The sequence below is a fragment of the Sturnus vulgaris genome, chromosome 5, assembly GCF_052056855.1.
Source record: "Sturnus vulgaris isolate bStuVul1 chromosome 5, bStuVul1.hap1, whole genome shotgun sequence".
In the NCBI taxonomy this organism is placed as follows: domain Eukaryota; kingdom Metazoa; phylum Chordata; class Aves; order Passeriformes; family Sturnidae; genus Sturnus; species Sturnus vulgaris.
This window is the reverse complement of record NC_142247.1, coordinates 10975100-10992308: the sequence shown is the minus strand read 5'-3', so window position 1 is coordinate 10992308 and position 17209 is coordinate 10975100. Positions and strand designations below refer to the sequence as shown.

The following is a 17209-nucleotide window of genomic DNA, read 5'->3' as shown; positions in this document are numbered from 1 at the left end:
TCAGCATTATACAAATTTTTAATCACAGTTTATCATTTCAGAGCCATAAGAAAACACTGAGCAGAAGGCTTATTGCCCACTAAACCTTATCTCAAACAGAAAGTCCTGGCAAGTCACAAATCATCCAAGGCATGAGAGTTATAATATCCAGATTAAGTCAGTAGATATACCTCAGAAGGTATGAAAAAAGCACTATAATTTTAAGGTTATTGCTGGTATCTTGACAATGTTATAAATGAGATAGTATCTCATTCTGTGCAGAAATGTGACCTTATTGACTTCAGCAACGGTTGCATGAAAATTATTGCAGGGTGGAAAAGAATAATATCCCCCAAATTTAAGGTTATGCAACCATGTGGCAATGCAGACCACTCAGAAAGAGAGCTCCAAAGAAACATAAAAGAGTAGGACACAAAGTCTGTGCAAATAATTTATTTTTTCCCCTTAATGAAGTGATATACCATTAGCTGATGTACTTGTTCTTTCCTAGAAGGTGCATGAGCAGATCCTCAGCATTGAGAAAAGAGAATAGCTTTACTCTCTTGGATTGCAAACAGCAAAGCAGAGGAGAAAAAGATACTGTGAGTCTGAACACGGGGAATATGAGGCAACACACACACACAGAAGTAAGTAAGGTGTTCTTCTCTATACAGCCATTTTTAGCACTGAAGACTGGGTAAAAGAGAGAAGACAAAAGATGCCCCAATTCCTTTAGAAGTCAGCTGATTCAGGACCAAGTTCTAGGGACCTCCAAAGAAAAATAAGGAAAACATCCCCAAACAAAGAAAATTCAGTGAAACCAGCCTTGGACACACACTAAATAACAGCACTGCCTGGAGATAAGGAGGTATTGGGTAGAAATGGGAAAGAAAGGCCATAATTCCTAGGACTTTATTTCCACAAGGTCCCAAACTTTGAAGTGTACTTTAACTAAACCTTAAGATCTCTCTCAGATGATTTCTCTCAAGGAAGAGCACGGGTTAAAGGAGAATGGCAAACATAAACAAGTTGTATGTGACACGTCAGCAACAACAAGGGCGGTCCTGACGGACGGCTGCGGATTTCGAGGAGACGTGGGCTCATGCAGGATGTGAGTAACTCCCAGAGACTTCCCACTATCTTTCAGTGGGCTCCCACTGACGTTACTGGTATCCTGTGGCGAGAGAATAGGACCAATATTTTTAGATGTGTGTGCTGGCTGTTCTCTGGGGTCCTTGCAGTGCTGGGGTATTTTTAGCGGTTCGTGGAGTGGAGGAGCCTTTGCGTTGTGTCACACGCAGCGTGTGAACTTCCCGTCCCTGCTCCCCCGTGCCTTTGATCCTGCCCATCCAGCCAGCACAGCTGACACATCAGCCACGGACATTTCTTCCTTAATAGGACTTCCCAGGTAGGAGGAAATGTGCCAAACAGGGCAGGGTGTCACGACAGCTGCTGCAGAGGGACCAGTTGGAGCAATGCCAGGGATGCTGTGGATATTTCATCCCTTTGCCTGGCAATATTCTGTATTCCATGTCACTGTATCCTAAGAATACTTTGCATTCTTTGCAGCTGTAGTAATGTCACCTTGCCAGGTACAGCTGCCTGTACTATTACACGGTTTGCTAATTGCTGACAAGGCCTGATGCACATTTAGAACTCATAATTGAGTAATAAATTGACTAATAAGTTGATCTAGAGAGATAATTTCTGGTGATTTTTCTGGTGTATGATTCTAGGAAAGAGGTTCAGTTTTCCTTTGTAAAGTTTCTTTGAGTTTTCTGTTATGACTGATATTCAAAATAACAAAAAAGTGCTGTTCTACTGAATCTATGTTTTTCTTACTGCCTTCCTTTTCGTCAGTGAATCCCTAATAGGTGTTGTCAGTAACACATGCTAGCTGTTAGAAAATCCGGATGAAATTATACAATGTCTCATGACAGACACACTGTTTCCCCGTTCCTCACTGCTATACACCCAATCAATCATGACAGCTGTTTAAGACACACAATGCCAGTTTCATATGTGAATTTCCTAGAAAAAAATAACACAATATTCCTTTTCACTTTGAAAGCATGGGAGTAGCTAGATTCTTATTCCCCAGTATTCTGAGAATGGTTATAGAAGTTTAATTTTATGCATTTCAACAGAATTTGCAAGACACTTGCATTTGAGTGAGAGAATCACACAATTCATTTTGATGTATTTTCACCATCATTTTCTGTACTGACTCTTCAGACTTTCAGTAGTTGATCATGTTTGTAGGGACAGAGTATTGCAAGAGAGCAGTGGCTTTATTTTGAACTGCTTTGCACAATCTTTACCGCAGCATGACAGTGAAAAGTGGGAGCCAGGAGATAAGAGAGAAAGCTTTTGGGAAGAAATTCTGCTGCTCCTGCCCCAGGCCTCTCTGTGCAGGGTTATTGCCATAAGGCACAGCTCAAAGGGTGCTGAGACTGTGGATGACTGGGCTGCCCTTCACAGAATAAAAGAACTAAAGTTTGCAATGGCCTTGCCCCCCCTCAAAGAATTGAAATCCAATGAGAGCGAAATTTAAGCTCTACTAAAATCTCCTGCAGCCTTTCTAAGAATACCCACAGAGTACTGAGGCCCTGGTTGCCACCTGAGTTTTAAAAAAAATACTGGGCTCCCCAAATGCTGTGGGGGTGCACGGGAGCTGTCTGTCATGGGGCCTTTTCCCTCCTTTGGGTTGATTCCCAAAGTCAGGTCAGTGATTCCCAGTGCCCTGACCTAATACTTGTCCTCACACTTTCTGTGTATCTGTGCACACACATATATTCACATATATATATATATCCATATATGCATATATCCGTATATCCATATATCCAAATATCCACATATCCACATATTCATATATTCATATATTTGTACACATAAGCATGGACACACACAAACCCTTCAGGCAAGAGAGGAGAGACAGGCTGTTGATTGCAGAAGAAATTCTATCACTATATGTAAGGTCAAACTGAGTGGCTTGGCCAGGATATTTCCTTATTATTTTTGCTCTGCTTTGGTAGAATGAATGGGAGGAAGACAAACCAGAGCTGTGCACCAGCCAGTGATGGGAATTGGAAACATCTCTCTGCTCCTCCCAAATGTGATCTCCAGACCTGCCTTGCTTCATGCTGCTCCTTCAGGCAGTGGTACTTTGGAAAGCATTTCACAGCTCCAACTGTTTTCTCTATGCTCAGGAGAGATTCCTGGTCTCAGCTGTGTAAATGTTTTAACTGAGATTCATGCTTGGCTATTCAGGTCACTGCTTTCTCTTCCGGCCCACACAGGCCAAAATGCATCTATATAAGCACAAAGTGTCCAAAATCAACACAGTATTTTTCACTTGAACACACCCATGGCACGTGGCTCCCTCAAAGTACAGGACACAATGCCAAGCAGTAGATTTGTACATTTGCCTGACGTGAACTTAGCATGATTTATAAAAAAAGACGCAATAGGCCGCTTGTGTGCCCGAGCAAATCTGGCTTGGCAGAAACTATCATTCCAAAGAAGGAACTCAAGGAAATCAAACTCTCACTCTGGTCTTGAGAAAGGACTTATCTAATGTAGGAAGTGTTCTCAAAATATTTAATTTGTATTAAGAATTACAATGTATTTCTTTCTGAATTCAAGTAACCCTCTATCTCCATTGCTGGAAGAATAAAATAAATTTCCTTCTGCTGTTTTGACTTTATTGTTTAAGGACACCTTGAAGCTCAGCAGCATTTAAATGGTGAAAACACCCTTAGTTGCAGAAAGACCCAGATAGCTCTAGGCATAGATTTAACCAATGCACATTTTTTCAGAGATTGTGTTCCCACGTATCCTATCTGCACTTGTATGTCATAAGAAACAACAGATTTTTCCAAAATTGATCTTGCAAAACAGGAGGAAGAGGGCTTTCCCTAAACTTGGGAAAACAACAGAAAAATCAAGGCTCTAGAGCTGAGAGATTGATGCATCTGTCTTAAAATATCTCCACTGGTGCATTATTGTCACTGTCACCATTGTCACAGATTCCTCCTTCTTGTTGCCACTCTATGGAGGGAGATGCTCCCCATGAGCCTTCCCACACAAGAACCACCAACATGTCTTAACTACAGCAAAGGAATGCTCTAACTGCTACTGGACAGTCATCACATTTCCCCCCCTACTTTTAAAATCTATATCCACATTCTAGCCTTATATTTCTCTCCAAAAATATTTATCTCCACAGATTTGGGTCAAAGTTAGCAATAGTTCTGGGACAAGAAAGTCACTATATTTGATAAATCAGTTTTGGCAGAAGAACAAAACCAAATGTTCTTCTCCTTTTGTTCAGGGCAAAATTAGTCTGGCCTCTAGATAGCCCAAACTGCAAATGTATCTGTGTGCATCAGTGTAAGTAAACGAACTTCCCCCAGGAGGCAGAAGAATATTTATTTGTGCTGAAAAATGTTTAATGAATCTCCTCCTGAAGGACATCTTGCTTACAGTGTACCTTCCCAGCTGCATTAATTAAAAGTGGTAATTATGCCTGGTTCAGGTAAATGCAGGTGATTCACATGATGGGCCAATGTAAAAGGTGCCTCGCAGAGGACAAAAGTAAAAACAATACAGAAGTTGAAAGTATTTTTCCACAGGTCTCTCTTCTCCCTACAGAATCAATGAAATTTTTACGCTGACATTTTTGTAAAAAGATGTATTGGCATGGCCTTAATGCTGGGATAAAATTCATATACCAGTGCAGATTACCAGACTGAAGGAAAAATATGTTAAGTTTCAACTCAGGTTTGAGATATAGAAGGGGAAATGTGTACTGGTGAAATCTGAATAATGGCAAGGGCAAATATTGTCCTGTTCTCAAGTTCCATTTGATTGTTTCTTGTTTTTTTTTTAACCACACATGCACACAAGTTGCCACCTCTGCTCTCCACATGGTACCAGGACAATAATGAGTAGCTCCAGGCCAGGTTAGAGCTGCACATTTAAGTCCCTTTCAGTATTTTGGGTAGCTTTAGGGGAAAGCAACAAAGCCACCCAATGACACATAAAGAAGAGCTCAGCATGAGTAACAGAACCATCTATCCCTGTTTCCCCCAACACCTTACTTTGCATTAAAAACTTATTTAAATATCTGTCTGAATGTAAGGTTTCATTTCGGAGTTTTTGGAGTAGAGAGGAAAAGTTTTTGTTGTTTTGTTGTTTTGTTGTTTTTTTTTTCCCCCTAAGTTTTCAGCCACTTCCCATTAGTTTCTAGTCAGTTTGTGTAATTCTGTCTTATAACAAGTGGCCTAGCAAGTCATGGCATTAGAGTTTTCCTTATGGCAGCAATCAGTGATCCATAACTGCTGTGCTGGCTGCTGGGGAAACACTCACTTGGCCAAAATGTTTTACAGAGCCAAGATTAGTGAAGTGTAAAAGGAAACACGAACACCCTCATTATCGATTGAAAATAAAAAATGGAGAGTTATTCAGAGCTTTTCCCAAGCTCAGACAGGAGGCCTGAATCACAGTTTCAGCTCCCTTAATGCCAGACCCACACTCCAGTCACCAAAGCTACACTTCTGTCAGAAAATCTTTAAATGTGGTGTTTCCTTCTCCAGCACAGGCTGCTTCCAGATGCTTCCAGCCTGAATGATCAACTAAGTGAATTTTCTTGCTAGGTAAGGATTCAGATTATAATTTATAATTTTAGAAGTCTACTTTGGTGACTTTGGTTTGATGACCCTTTTAGAAGCAAATAGTGAAGTGGGGAATCTCAGGAGACGTGATTTGGTGGCAGCAGTAATGCCAGATATTGCAAGCCTGCTCCCTGCTTGGTTCTATGCCCTGAACTGTGCCAGGAAAATCTTGCATGTGAAGAAGGCCAGGGAATTTGTTAGATCCTCCCAAACCCAAGCTGTTTCGTTTTTCATAATTTAAAAATAAGGGAATTTATTCTTGTAGATGCAGGAATGATAAGTATTACACTGGAAAACCTGAAGCCGCATTGCTGCTGAGCAGTCTCTACTCTGGAATCTGTGACTCAGACATGAAATTGTAGGAAATGTCATTTAGTACCTGTGCAATATGCCCTGACCAACACCATACCCACAAAAGATAAGTGAATATGCATCTTGTAAATGAGTCACTTTCAATGAAATACACAGACTGAATCCCTCTCATTCTGCTCCCCATGTTTTGTTGGGCTTCATCTTAAACTGAGCTGTGAATATTTCCATGCAACAAAACATCTATGAGGGACCATGTTTTACTTATGATCCCAGGGAAAAATGTACTATTACCATGTTAATTTGGAGAAGAGGATGTCAAATGGCTGTAACAGACTGCAGAATATATTTGAAGTTAGGAGGGCTATAGATCCTGTGTAGGACGTGCAACATAAAAAATTTAAAATAAAAAAGAAAGAGAAAAGAATGCTAAGTCTATAGAAGCCTAGGGGTGCTTTATTAGTCATACAGTGCATATGAGTAAAATATTGTTAATTGTAAGGGCCAAGATGTGCTTAAGGAGGAAGAAAGAAGATGTCTGGTATAGAAGTTAATGCAGCCCACTCAGCAAGCATCCACCCTGCAAGCCTGAAGCAAATCCTAGTACTGCTGATAAAAAAACCCATGAGAGTTGCCAGAGGTCTCGGTCTAAGTGATAAATCTAAGACAGAAAATACAACAGCACACTGCCTGTTCCATATAAGAATATCCAGGTCTATCTATACATAACATCCTGTATCTGACAGCACCCAGAAAGAGACAATGAAAGAGTTTGCTTTTCCTTATTTCATTTTCCCGGTGAACTGTGACCAAAGGTTTCAACCATGTTGTCAGAGCACTTGATGCAACCTGGTTTTGCTAATTTGTCTACATTACCATTTTGGACCTGTTTATGCATATCTAAACTAAGCTGCCAAGGTGCATTCAACGTGAGCCACAAACATGGCATTTCCTTTGATTAAATTGGTAACTGATGTTCTCATTTGCTGCCCTTTATCTCTTGTGCAACTGGAAGGAGGGAATGGCCATTGCTCCTTCTTCTCCCACATGTGATGTTTGGTCTGATGGGCATTCTCCAGTGACTCTTTTCCAGGCTGAATAATCCTAGTCTCCTCAATCTAAAATTGTACAGAAACCTCACATGTTTCTGACCATTCCTGCTCCCCAGGCACATCTTGTTTCTAGTCCTGTTATAGCCTTTCTGGAGCTGCACACAGAGATCCACAGAGTGGGGTCACCAGGAATTTATGATGCAGTAAAATGCAATATACCTTCTCCTCACTTTTCATTTCTCTCCCACTAACTCCCAAATGCCCTTTCCACTGCTGGCCTGAGAGAACTGTAGGAAAGGACTCCAAGATCTGTCCTTTGTGAGTGCTACCTGCTTCTGCAGGGCCTTCCTCGTACCAAAATTATGTTCTTTCACCTCTTATTATCTATTCCTTTGCATTTACTGACTCTGACCTCTGTCTGTTTTTTTAATCACCCTGTTGGCTGAAGCTCTTCACAGTCATTACAGTTGTGATACCTTGAATAATTTTCTAGCAACAGAAGACTGCCATCCATGAAATCCTAAATACTTCTAAAGGGCTGGCTTTTGTTGCTATTGCTCACAGGTCTCATTAGCACATTTGTCTTACATGTCTATCACATTAAGGGTGGGTTCAATCAACCTTCAAACAATGCAGAGAAGAATAGATACACAAACCCCAAACATACTGGCACAAGAACATGTCTGCACTGTTGGAAGGGGTTTGTCTCTTGTACCTCAAGTCTGTGTGAAATGAAATCTTTCTGTACTTGCCATGAATGTTCAGAGGAGCCTGATGTCTCCACAGCCCTCAGGGCATTGCTTTGGTCCATGCACACAGAACTGCTGTCCCAAACTGAAGTTAATGAGGATTTATCTTCCCCAACGTAATAATCCTCCTTAATCTGTAAGCCTGGCTGCTGGACTCTTCGTGTGCATTATCCATTGTGTCAGAAAATAAACCTTTAAATCCAAAACTGTGGCAATCCTTCAGTGATCCCACTCAGAAAACATGGCAGAGGAGCTGAGTGTGGTGTTTGCCCCTGATTCCTTTCTGCAGTTAAAGTACATGAGAAGTTCTCTCAGTTGTTGAAGCAGCCCCCCTTTCTTATCTTCCTGACCACTGTTTGCAACATCTGTCAGTGCTTGTTTAGGAGGGCCCCAAGACACAAAGAGCACCAGGACAATTACTCTGAGCTCTGTACTCCATTGTCAGGATGCTCTTGTCTTGGCTTGGAAAAAATATTTTCAATGGGAATAAGATAAAACCATGTGAATTTTTTACGGTTTAGAAAGTATATGTTGGCAAAGGCTTGTCTCTAACAAATGCTGTTTCTTTTTTAAATAACGTCAGGGGAAAACCCCATCATAACTCTTTTTAACTACTGTAAGACAATAAACTGCTCTACCCAAATAACATATGGCATTTTTCTCATTTCAACCTGCACTGCGTCTCTTTGTCAGACTTCAAAATGTCCTCATAGCCACAGGGGGACAGCCCTGACAGATACAGAGCTCAGGAAAGTTAAATGAAAATTTTCCAATCCTTTCAATGGGAATCTTGGCAGAAGAAGGAAAAGGATAAGACAATGGAATTTCAGCTGATGGGGATAAATGATCCTTCTGCTGCCACAGAAAGCCTAATGTATCCACTGACAACTGTTGAAAGATGCATTTTCTTAATTATTTTTTTGTTGAATACTTGTATGTTTAGGGATGGTTCTGTTTTCATGACTACTCAGTGCTGAAAAAAACGAAGGGCAACTTGCGTTCCTTCCAAACCGAAAGAAAATGCAAAACTTTTATTTTCATTTTGAAAAGGAGCTCATGACAAATAGAAACTAAAAGCACAAGTAAAAGCAAGCAATTACTGCTGAGCATCACAGAAGCCCCAGTCCTGTAGGCTTTTATGTGGCATTTCTGGGGCTGCTTGCTGAAATCAGCACAGCTGACAGAGTGACACACCTGAAGCACATCTTTACATGGAAATACCTGCACAACCTGGGTGCTAATGCACATGTTTCCACAGAGTGTTCTAAGGCTTGACTAAATCCCACTGAAGTTGATGGAAAGGCTCCAGGAGTCTGTAGGAATAAAATCAAAAGGGGTGCACATTGTGTCTTCCACCCAAGTCTGCATTAGCAAAGGTAACTTGGGTATCTCTCCCACCACAAAGCCATGCCCAATGTGCCTTTGCTCTTTAAAGATCAGATTAGCCTTTTATCCAAAAGGAAAGACCCAAAAGACCCAAAGCCCTTCCCTTCTTACAGACAAAATCTCATGTGAGTAAAAAACACTGCAACTCACAACTTCCTGCTGAAAACCTATGCAGAGCAGAAGAAGCAAAACTGCTCGTAGTTATGGTTGCTCAGTAGGTATAAAATAATTCCTCCTTCTCTCTCCTTCCTCCAACACTCTGATGAATCAAAGAGAAGCACAGACAGCACAGTGTAGTTTAGATGAAGATATTACCGGTTGACTTAAATATCTCAGATATTAAATTACTTCACTTGCCCACTTTTTTAATTGACTTGCTCACTACATGGCCAGGGCAGATTTCTGCACAGTTGTCTGGATGGTTGGGAAACCTTCTGTGTACCGTTTGTGACTGACTGGGATGTTCTGTGGGGCAGACCATTTTGAGAAACTGCTCTGCACCTAAAACTAAAAAGGAAGCATTGCTTGTGCTTATGAATGAGAATTTAGAGAAAAAAATTGATTTCCAGTAACTACAATACTCTGAAATATGCTGTTGATGTACCCATAATAACTGTAATAATCCTCCCTGACAGCCTTAAAGGCCCCAGAATATATTTCACAGTTATGAGATATGTAAGTGTTTTGTGGAATGACTGACAATTTAAATAATTTCACTAAATAGTGTCAAGTGCAGAAGTGATTGCATGGTTCTGTATACTTGCATGTACAGAAAAATCATGCCACATTTTGAGAAATTAATTAAACACTAATTTTACTAAGTGACTGGCTGACACAATAATTTTGTAAAATGAGTGGAAATGTTAGTCATTTTGTAGCTGACTCATTTTGCAGCATGAATAGAACTTACTGATACGCTTGGAAGTGAATTTAATGCCCAATAACTAGCAATCACTGCTCCCTGGATTCAGTCCTTAGCACTTTGAACTCCTCAGTCTCAGCTCTACAATCCATCTTTCTCTTGTCCTGAGCTGTCCCTCCCAGGGTAGCTGTTGGCTTCCTGGCAAGATGATTTTATGTTGGATGGCTCCAAGGAACTCTAAGAACATCTGGCTCAGAGCTGAGAGTGATATGGTTCCTTGGCTGCCTCTGCTAATCTGACCCAAATGGATGTGCAGCTTGAAAAATCAGCAGAATGCCCAAATGCCAGAAATTCTGCAGCTAAACACACAAGCAACCCCCAGGTTTGTGGGAATGTGCAGGTGTTGGAGCCTGCAAATCCACAGCCATGGTGACTGCCATTAATCACCCTGGGATGTTTACTCCTGGCTTAGCAGGATGCACCCAAAGAGCAAACCCTTGGTTTCAGAGTGCATTAAATGCAATTTTTAAAAAAGGGTAATTGCGTTTCTAGAGCCCCACCACCACACAATGGATTTTTTCTTCTATGGTGTTAAACAGGCTGAAGGTGATGGCCCAGCTGTAAACTGTGTGGGACAGGGATCATCTTTGCACATGCACACAATATGCAGAAACCAGCTTATGACAAATGGCAGAGCCTTGGCTAATGCCTTTTCCAGGAGAAGGGGTCTTTACTCTCCAGGCCTTTCCACTTGCCCTGTCTCCAGCCATGACATCAGCTGGGCTCTCCTGTGCCAGCTTGCTTCCTTCATCCATTGATGGAATTATGAGGGAAATACAGAACATCTGGTGATCCCTTGAGAATGTTCCTCTTAGAAGTTTTGATTCTTGCTAGCAGCCTACTGAAAATGAATACACACTCTAAAAATGAAAATGCACATTTGGCATCACTGCAGAGCTCTTCTGTAGCAGCCCAAAGGCACCAGAAACTACTTAGTGGGGCAAAAATGCAAAGGGATACTCTGAATCTTCCTTTAAATGCAGGGTTTTAAATTCTGCATTGCCTTAACTCCTCATCACTTTCTCAATCTGCAGCTATGTGGAAAGCTGTCACCAGAGCAGCAGAGCTGCCTATGGGAAAGGGCCAAGGTTTATGTAACAAGAGCCATCAAAGCCACCATCTCTTTGGCTTGGAACACTTGTAGCTGGAAGGAGGTGGTTGCTTGCCATCTCAGTTGCCTTTTGTTTTATTACGCGAGCTCAAACACCAGGAAAATGACCTGGATATTGGCACCTATCTTGGAAGAAAAAATAATCAAAAGGGGTTGTGTAAGAAAGTCTGGAAGAGAAGGTGCTTTCAGGTTTGTGAACCCTGTGTAATCTATGGTCCATAAACTCCACTTCTCAAATGAAATGACTGGTGATTTTTTCTTCTGTCAGACAGTCTCACCTCATAGTTTTGTGTGAGAAATCCTCAAGGGATCAGCTGGAACAGGGACTCTGAATCTCCCCTGACTGAGAACATCTTCATATAGGGGAATCTCTCATCTGACTCCATCACCAGAGTGAAAAGAATCAGGCTTCACGTGTAAATTCACAGAAGTTTTCTTTCAACAGAAGATATCTGAGATTCCCCAAATCATCTCTTCTTGTTTAGTCCTTTGCTGCTTAGTCTGCTTTTATGTTGCACTGAATAAAAGTCTTTTTATTTTGAGACCAAGCTGCCTGGTACCCAGATCCTACCAGAATTGTGTTTCTCAGATGCTATCACTGCACCGAGTAAAAATGGAAATAAAAATAAAAATTTTGCAATCTACAATCAATACCCTGTACAGAAAATAAAATAATTAATCCTTAAGAGATCCAGTTTTTTTAGCCAAACACAGGTATGACTTGGTGGCCTTTCTGAAGCAAACCTGTGCTTAAATTGTGTGAGACATTCAAAAGTAGAACATGAATGCTGTAAAATGCTTCCAAAATATTTGTTTTCATGAAGAGGACAATTTAGGTTTAGAGGAGATTACATGAATGAAAATGCAGTGGATAACACACCTCAGGCATGAACTAAACCAGGGTTATCAACCATTAGGTTGGTCTAGGAGCTGGACTTTGATGACCCTAGTGGGTCCATTCCAACTCAGGATATTCCATGGTTCTAAGAAATCCACTTAGATTCTTTTCAGTCAGAATAATGTTTTCAAATGTTATGCATCACTCCACATAAACCCAATGGGCACACGCACAAACACATGTGTACAGATTTGGGTAGAACAATAAATAGGACATTAAATTCACATATTTATATGGGAACTCCTGTGTGCAGGGCAGAAGCTGCCAAACAAAGAGAACTTTTGTCTGCTGACGTTTGCACATCGACCGGGATAGGAAATAATGAAGATACAGCTGAGGCAGTAAAGGAGCAATTTCTTCAGAGCAAATTTACTCAACATCTAGAAAAATGAATAACACAACACTGAACAAACTGAAAACAGTCTCAACCTTTGTTGCTTCCCAACGGCCATGACACTATTTGGAAACCTCCCGTGAAACATACACAAGGACTGGCATAATTTCTTGGGTTTGCTGCTTACTTTTTCCAAAAAAGGGACCTTCAGACCTGTGCACCTGGAGGACACCATATGCAGTAAAATAATAATAAAAAAAAGGAAACTACTCAGAAATACTTCTTTGCCTCCAACCCTAACAAGACTTCTTTGGGGATGTAAGAATTCTCTAATACTGAACAGATGTTAAGGTAACTCAAATACAATACCCAGAATCCTTTTTCCAGCCTGTTATTTTATAATTTATCAAAATGTTTAAATGCTCCTTCACTTGGCTATTAAAAAAATATTATTAAATGAAAGTAAGACTCTTGAGAAGGCTTTGAGCTTTAATGCATTTCACAGAACACCCAGTCAGAGAGGAATGAAGGTGCAAAAGCCCTGCCAAGGGCTCAGTGAATGGATAAAGTGTTAGAGGTGATGTATGTTTTTAGAAGATTTTAGACAGTATAATTTCAAAATTTTTTTTAATAAATAAATTTTTTGAAATTATTAGGAATGCCTCACTAAAGTCTTGTTCAGGTAAGTTGTTCATGGATGACAGGGCAGATGCTCAGCATGGGTTCCTTGAGGTGATCTATTCAGCCTGGAAGTTTCTGGTTAGTAGACATGATTATCTTCTTTAAATGCTAAATATTAGCCTATACCTAGCACAGCTTATATTCTCACTTGTACACATATCAGAGTCCTTATGCATCTTGTATAACAAAACCATGAATCCAAAACCAAGAGTCCATTCTCTGGTACCAACAAAATTAGTTAAAAGTTGATAGAGCTACATTGATTTAACCCTGATTCAGAAGGAAATCAGAAACTCTAGAAAGGAATGTGCTCAGATCTATATTTTATACTTGAAAATTTGGAAGACTGGTGAGGAAGGAGCAAAGCCAAAACCTAGATGTAAGTCTGGCAAGTGGTACAAATCCCAACTCAAACCACTTGGGAGCTTTGGACACTCAAATTCTGCTTCCAAATTGGCTGCTGGGCCTTGAGCACATCTTGAATCTGGAGTGGATAAGTAAATCACAGCACCAGGAGGATTTATTTTTACCTTCTCTTATATGCAGTGAGATTGGTTTTATATTCTTTCATTTTTGGTACCTGCCTTGCTTACAGGATTTGCAGATGTCTGTTTCTTGGAAACTCCTGACACTCCACTGCTGTTTTCCTTCTAGCCAGCAGGGAATGCTGGTGGATGGAGGTAACTCTCTCCCTTTCATAGGCAGAAATGTCTCTTCCTCAGTTAGGAAAGCACAGAAAACATTCCCTGCACAATCTGGAACAGATTTGTTTCTGGAACAGTGCTGTTCAAACAAAAGGCCAAACTGGCTTTCAAAGGCAGAGTACTCTTACCTTAGTCCACCCTGCTTTGCTAGTGCTTCTAGCAGCCTTAAAGCAGGATGTCCTGTTTTACCTATTTTACCTATTTTTTCCTATTTTCCCTATTTTAGCACTTGCTACTGAGGCTTCAGCCAAGAAGGATCCTCATGCTGCAGCCATAGAAAGGACAGCTCGTCTCCAGGCTGGAAGAAATTCTGATCCTTGAGTTGCCAGCCTCTATTCTTAACTATGTGAATGGTCCAAAGATCTCTCAGAGCTTGATGGGGTATGACAAAAGCAAAGGTATTTATGTTCCATGGCTATTTTCCCTTGTCAGATCCAGTGAGGATAACATACAGATGTACTCTAAGCTTTTCAGTATTCTCAAGAGAGAAAGCCCCTTTGGCAGGCATCCTCACTTTTTCAATAAACATAAGGTTTTTCTCAGTTTTGATTTATAGCACTGAATGTATCTCTTTTCCATTCTGCAGTCAATGATACTGAAAGCTGGAAGTTAATAGTGTCATAAAAAACCCAAAGCCTTGTTTCCAAAACCTGCACATATTCTTTAAACTTTTGAAGCAGAGGATATTTGGTGGCAAATCTTCCAAAGTAACTGAGCTCCAAGATAAATTTCCATGGGGACATTCTCCACTTTGCACTCCAAGCACAATCCCCAAGGAATAAGTTGCTCCCCACTTACTGTGCCCCTTAAGAGCACCAAATGGAAATGTCTGCCAAAGGAGGGAGGAAAGGAGGATGATCCCAGTCCTATATTCTGCAATTGCAAACCTGCTGGGATGAATTGTTTGAGAGCAGCTCTCTAGAGAAGGATTTGAGACTATTGGTGTCTGTAAGGTTGGGTATGAGCTGCAACCTGTGTTTGCAGCCCAGAAATCCAGGGATGCATCCAAAGCAGTGAGGACAGTAGGGGAGGGGGGGTTCTGTCCCTCTGCCCCCCTCACCTGCAATCCCAGCCCTGGGATCCCAACACAGGAAAGACAGGGAGCTGCTGGAGCCAGGCCAGAGCAGGGACATAAAGACGATCAGAGGGATGGAGCAGCTCTGCTGTGAAGAAAAGCTGGGAGAATTAGGATTGATCAATCTGGAGAAGAGAAGGCTTGAGGGTGACCTAACTGTGGCCTTTCAATATTTAAAGGGGGTTTATAAGGAAGATGGAGAGAGATTTTTTATCTAGGGCTTTAATCATAGAACCATAGGATCATGAAGGTTGGAAAAGCCAACCTCCAAGCCTCCACCAAGCACCACTTTGTCAACTCAACCACAGCACTGAATCCAGACATTCCTTGCACACCTCCAGGGACGAGGACTCCCCCACCTCCCTGGGCAGCCCCTTCTGATGCCTGACCATCCTTTCAGTGAAGAAATTCTTCCTGATGTCCAACCTGAACCTCTCCTGGTGCAGCTTGAGGCCGTTTTCTCTTGCTCTGTCACTCCTCACATTGTCTCTGAAGGAAGCCAAAGGACACCAGGATACACACTATCCTTACTTTTCATTCCCTGCTTTCCTTCCCCTCTGAGCCTCCATCCAGAAGCTCTCCCTGGGACTTCTGGAGCACTTTCCCTGCCACAGCCACAGGAAAATTACTTTCCTAGGTGCATGCTGCCCACCAGTGATGGGAGATCTGTAAGTTCTAGATATGAAGGGTTCCCAGGAGCTAAGGCTGGAGTTCCTCCTGCCACAGAGAAGCTCCTGAATCAAAAGAACAAAAAAGTGTTGTTTTGTTTTTTTTTTTTTTTTTTAATTTTCTTTCCTTATTTTTTTAAATTTTAAATTATTCTCTCTGAATACGTCACATTTGCACAGACAAGTGATGACCGTGAAAGAATGCATTCAGCACTGCTGCATATTGCTGTTTTTAAACACTAAGCTCCTATCCTGATGGAGGTAGCTAGGCAGAGATAATTCTAAGGAGCAGTTCCTGTGAAACTGCAGCCTTAACTCTTACAACAGGATACTGTGGAAAGAGGTGTTATTTTTAGAGCCCTGGTTTATCTGGGAAATTTCAGCTTGCAGCTGAAATATTACTTTCATGATCCATACACATGGATTTTTATGAATGGCTCTTGAGGGATACTTTTTGCTTCCAAGCCAGTCTTTGGTGACATTTGAAGTTATAATAGCAGCCCTGTGAGGAGTAACCTGGTCCAAGAGTCCTTTAGATCCACGAGCACACGTAGCAGATGTGCAGCGTCCATGGGCAGCTCTTCCATTCACCACAGGGTGCAGGCTCTGCACAAAATCTCATGGACAAAGCTGCCACCATGGCAGCTGGGCTCTTTGGGCTGCTCCTCTGCTGTCCCATGGCCTCACTGAGCAGAGCAGAGCAGAGCATTTGCCATGGCTGTGGACAGAGCTCCTCTCACAGATCACACACCTCCCTGTGTGAAACACTGCAGAGGCTTTGCACCCCAACACTCCCCTGCCCTCAGGAAAATGAGCTTTATCCAACAGCTGAGCCCCCAGTGTCTGCCTTCAGTGGGAAACCTGAAAAATGCACTCTTTGATGCCAGGATATCAGCCCATGGTGTGATCTGCACACACTCACCAGGGCCACTCTGAGAGCCCCCTGAGCGGCTTCCAGCAGTGACACTCTCCCTGCATCCTTACATCCTTTTTTTCTCTTGCCTCCTTTTTTCTTTGTTTACTTTCCAGGAATTGTCTGAAGTGTTTCCAGTCTGCCTTTACCCAGCTTCAGTTCTGATCTTTCTTTTTTTTTTTTCCTCCTTTCTTTCTTTACTCTTTTTTTTCCCCCTCCCTGGCAGCCTCAGTTGAACCTTGTGGCAGCTGAGCAGCAGAGTCTGCTGACTTGCAGCATCCCAGGGGAGCTGATTCAGTCCCTCTCTGTCTGTGGGTCTCTTCGCTGGCAGCTTTGCTCTGCTTTTAAATGCATCATGGAACGAGCTGAATGTCAGGGCAGGAGAGCTGGGAAGCTGGGAAGCAGAGGGCTGGATTCCTGAGGGAAGTGGTGCAGGAGAGGAGAGGAAGGGCCTGAAAAATATCCTGGCAAAATCCACAGATATACCACAGGGAGAGACCCAAGGTGGAGTGCAATCTGAGAGGTATTGAGATTTTATGCATTTTATAATGAAATAGAGGAACTATAAAATTTTCTTTTTGGTTTACTTGAAATGTATCATTCTGCTTTAGGAAGGTTATTCCTTTAAAGCCCTCCTTGCCTTGATTTTAATGAAATATGATTTAAAAAAAAAAATTTTAAAGGTCATCTTTGAGTAAAATAAAGTTTAATTTCAGGATGGTTGAAACACAACATTTCAGCTTTCCATAA

General features: G+C 41.6%; 1 protein-coding gene across 1 annotated transcript in view; it reads right to left on the bottom strand.

The window, feature by feature from the left end:
* Window positions 1-17209, bottom strand: part of LOC106855798 (potassium voltage-gated channel subfamily KQT member 1-like) — a 408060-nt gene that overhangs the window by 59032 nt on the left and 331819 nt on the right. The window lies entirely within an intron of this gene.